Raw genomic sequence first — 5014 nt, 5'->3', positions numbered from 1 at the left:
AATGCCAAAATAAAAAAAATACAATAAAATACTGATCTTTCTTTCTGGTTTCTTGAGACTGAGAACACACGAAAGACACAACAAGAAAGACATCAACTAAACCTTTTTCGGGGTTTCTTAGTCACACAAATTTTATACGTGGAAAAAAATCATTACAAGTAAACCGAGTATAATATTTTGGTATGCCAACCTCTAACGAGAAAACATTTGTATTCTTTAATATATTCATATTTATTTAAACAAAATACAATTTTTGTTTTAATGTTTGTAATAACAATAATAATAATTTGTACATGTTCAAATATATCCATCACTTTTCAATTGTTTATTCAGTTAGGCAAATTTTATTTTACAGTTTTTGCTTCAAGACCTGATTAATTATGACTGAATTAGGGGGCGGAACAATATCTTTTAGTACTGCGTTTTGCGGGGAAGGGAGATACAACTATTCTTGCAATTTTTTAAAATTACATTTTTGACAAAGTATATTTTGTTTTTACATTGCTATTATTGTTTTTTTATATATATCCCAGCGGTTTTTTTTTAGGTGAGAGGCGGGGCACACCCTGAAGTGGTCGCCATCTTGGCACAAACACAAAACAACCATCGGTAAACATATTCACACCTACGGACAATATAGAGTCTTCACATGACCTATCATGCATGTTTTTAGGAGAAAACTGGAATACCCAGGAAAAAAAAAAACAGGCACCGGGAGAACATGCAAACTCCACACAGGCGGGGGCCAGATCTGAACCCAAGTGCTCAGAACCAATTTTTTTTAAAAACAATTTAATTGATCTTGATACTTTCCTCTTTTGAAAAGCAAACAAAAATTACTTTTTGCGTTGTTGTTGTTTTTGACCACAAACAAGTTGCGAGTGATAACCGGTGAACTCCCATTTTGATTCGGTTCATTCTCCTCAAACATGATTAATCGACGCTCCGTCCTACTATCGCGATTGTTTTCGTCTTCTTATCCAAAATCCTCATTATTCCTTGCTAAAGGGTCTCCTTGATGCGAGTTATTTTGGTACGGGCGTCCTTGATGACTGACGATATCACACACAGGAAGCCGTGACGCACATCAGGAAGCCACACAGTCAACAAAGGTGCCCGTCTTTGTCATCAGCGGACGAACGCACGGAATCGAACAAAGAATTTTGGTGGCACGCCTGAGGAAATGAGCCACATGCTAGACTGCGACCCGTTCAAGACAAACGTGTGTGTGTGTGTGTGTGTGTGTGTGTGTGTGGCTTCAGATGTGCATGTGTGTCCCCCCTCCCCTCCCGTCTGGGCCTCGTCCTGTCAGATGGGTGTCTGTGAAGCGGATTATGACTGTAAGCCTGCTTTACCCACGTCCACTGTCTCAAAAGACCTACATCGGCGAGGCCAACATTACACCACGCACAACAAAACTGCAAACAACCCGAAAACAAACCCAGAGCGAAGGGTGACGAGGTCACAATGGTTGGGAATAACAACCCAATCAAACCTGTCAATGTACTGAGAGAGGCCGTTAGTTGGCATGAATATTCCCAAAGGAGGGGGGATGTGAGGGGGAAACGTGACTGGACCTCGTTCCTTGAAGTCGCAGGCCTCGTCACGGACGACATGCCCTCGCAGCGCAGTCCAGCCTAAGCGGTTCCATGTCTCCGATCCAACCCTGCAACAAGAGCAGTGTCACTGCAGCCTGGTCGCTAATAAACACGTAAAATGTGCGTGTGATCTAACCATCGTCCTCTTGATTGTTTGAACGTGGAAGGTGAGTCAACCCTTAAAAGTTGAACATTGTTTGGAGGTGGACGCTGTATTTCCAGATCAAGGGTTCTGACCCGTCCATCCACGGGCCCGCTGTACGTCATACGCTTACATGCAATATGTTTGGATACATACTGTATATGTGTGTATGTATGGATTCCTGTACACGTGCCTCCTTCCATGAAAGTCTGTGCCAATAGACTCAAATGGAAGAAATGGGGGTGGGGGGGGGGTGCGCATAAGACAGTCTGTCTGCTCCTAGCCGGAGGGGGAAAAAAGACAGGAGAGGAGCCGGGATGGGGGATGATCGTGGGGGTGGGGGTGAAGTCTGCCCACAATTACAGGCTGGAAGTGTCAATCAGATGGGGAAGGCAGGGGGGGGGGGGGGGGGTTGAAGACAGCTATGATCGCTTGTGGCATTTTCAAGCTTTTTTTTTTTTTTTTTTTAGCTCCTCCAGTGACGTTTTAGCTCACATCAACCTGGAGGCAATCCCACACTTGTTATCAACGGATGACCACAACGACAACAAAAACCCTACAATATGTTTTAATAGAAGAGACGTGTGATCACAAATACTGCACGAAGCTGTGTAGCGGCCCCCCTCGAATGCGCACGAGATCCTCGGCAAACTTTAGAATTACGACGGTTATCGTGGGACATACGTTCCATTTGATTCAATACAAATCTGCCATATATCTATCACACACTGATGGTGTAGTGGTACACACGCCTGCCTTTAGTGTGGGCAGCGTGGGATCGATTCCCTCTCAGTGATGGTGTTGCTATCTGCCCTGTGACTGGCTGGCGACCAGTTCAGGTTGTGGTTCGCCTTTTGCCCGAAACTACCTGGGATAGGCTCCAGCTTTCCCGTGACTCTTGTGAGAATAAGCAGCTTGGATAATGACATGACATGAAATGATGTTTGAAACAATGAAACTAATTAAAAAAACCTCATTTTTTATTAGTTTGTTTCGTCTTTCTGTGGCATCAGCAAGGTACTGTATATTATTTTTGTTCAACTTTTACTCACTTCTCATTCTTACTCATCCACTTTCTTTGTCATATAAATACATACACCGTATATCGTATACAGTGACCCTATGGAATTAAATAAGTGCCACCAGGATTTTAATTTGAAATGCCACAGAAGTATTATGTATTAAGTAGTCACATGACTAAGAAAGCGTAACTGCGATTGGCTGGGTGTTCGGTTCTGACCTGAAGTAACTCTGCCTGGTGGCACAGATGGTGAATTTTAGTCAGCGAATTGTAGCCAGTTGAATTGTTAACATTGAAAAGTTACGCTGAAATACAACTATTGAAAATCTGATCACTTTACATTTCAAATTCAAATCCTGTTTTCTGTGGCATTTGAAATTCAAATCCTGATGGCACTTATTTACTTCCATAGACCCAAACTCAGTTTTTCAAACAAGAGCATTTATCTCTCCGAGTTGAATTTCACTGTAAATCTGCCACAGAAAACAAAACCAAATGAAATTCTGTCAATACTTTGAAACTAAAATGTTTAACCAAAAGCTATTTAACAACAAACGCTAACGTATGACGTTAAACATCATAGACAGGTAAATGGAAATTAGCATGGATGCGATGGTGAATATAAACCTCCAAACAACTTCTACTTTAACACAAAAAGTGCCTTGACATGTCCAAGGAGAACATATAAGAATACGCACAGGTATATAGTCTCTTCAGCGAGATGTTAACTCCCCCGATTCCTTTGTTCATGTGCTGCTTTTTCTTCAAAGTCGCTGCTACAGCAGAAGGGGCAAACTTTGAAACTATGTAGCTGAGGTCCACTGCAATCTTTCATGTCTCGTGAAAAACACAATTCTCACTAGCTGTATTGGAGCCCCACCCGCAAGAAAAATCAAAATAGTCACAATTTTGACAAGAATAAGTAAAAAGAAAAAAATCTCGATCTTACGAGAAAAATAATGGCAAATCAGTATTTCCATTTATTTATTTATTATTTTCTACTATTTGTCCCCAAAGTAAATTTTTTTTTTTTCATGGAAAGAAATATATGGTGTGAGGAAAAAGATGAATGTTATGAGAATAAATTCATTCTTTTTTTCATCTTTAAAATTTTGGGGGGAGAAACGATCTAATTTTGCAAGAATAAATTTTTAATTTTTAAAGAAAAATCAATTACAATTTTTTTAAAAATAAAGTGGCATTATTTTAAAAAATATGGATTTTGGGGGGATCACATGAGAATAGTCATAATTTTTTCTGAGAAAAAATAACTACTTTTAGAGGGAAAGTCCATTATATTACAGGATTAACATCAGATGTTTATTTTTTCCTCTCTCACTTGATTACGACTTTATTCCCATAACATTACACATTTTGTTAAATAAATTAAATTGATATTAATATTAATAACTCAAAAAATAGTTAACTGTCCTTGTATTTTTTTGGGTGATATATAAATATTTTACCTTGCGTACAACTTCAGTCTCATAATAATACACAAATGTTCCTGGATGAAACTAAAATGGGGCACGGTGGCTGAGCTGGAAAGCTTAGCCTCTCTGAGGTCCCGGGTTAGATCCCGGACCCGCCTGTGTGGAGTCTGCATGTTCTCCCCATGACTACGGGGGTTATCTTCGGGCACACCGGTTTCCTCCCACATCTCAATAACATGCAACATTAATTGGACACTCTAAATTGCCCCGAGGTGTGATTGTGAGTGCGACTGTTTGTCTTGATGTGCCCTGCAATTGGCTGGCGACCAGTTCAGAGTGTACCCTGCCTCCTGCCCGTTGACATCTGGGATAGGCTCCAACACTCCAGCGACCCTTGTGAAACTAAAACGCCAATGAAGGCTTTTCAGTGAAAAAGAACTCTGACTTTCATTTGACAACGATTAAGGAATATGTACATATTTCTTCACAAGATTCTTCACGTTTCATACACAACCAAAGCTTAGATGAGCTTTATGTACTGTTTAATGAAATATTTCAAAAGTGGCATGAACGTGTTGCCTCATTGATTTCTCAGACTTCAAGCGTATTCTAAGGCTTCAACACCCCACCACCCCCCAGACCCGGGATGACGCGCATCATGATTCTGGTTCCGTCTTCATGGTTGTTTGCGTCACATCGCATTACCGTCACCACGCTATAACTTCCCTCCTGTCCCTCGGTGCATTCCTATAGGTTGTATACGTACATTATTAGGAGGATAACTCAAGAGAAATGTCAGTGAACACGGCATATGAAATAT

This window comes from Syngnathoides biaculeatus, chromosome 17 (genome assembly GCF_019802595.1).
Source record: "Syngnathoides biaculeatus isolate LvHL_M chromosome 17, ASM1980259v1, whole genome shotgun sequence".
NCBI lineage: Eukaryota > Metazoa > Chordata > Actinopteri > Syngnathiformes > Syngnathidae > Syngnathoides > Syngnathoides biaculeatus.
The sequence above is the reverse complement of the archived record's forward strand: the minus strand, read 5'-3'. Positions refer to the sequence as shown.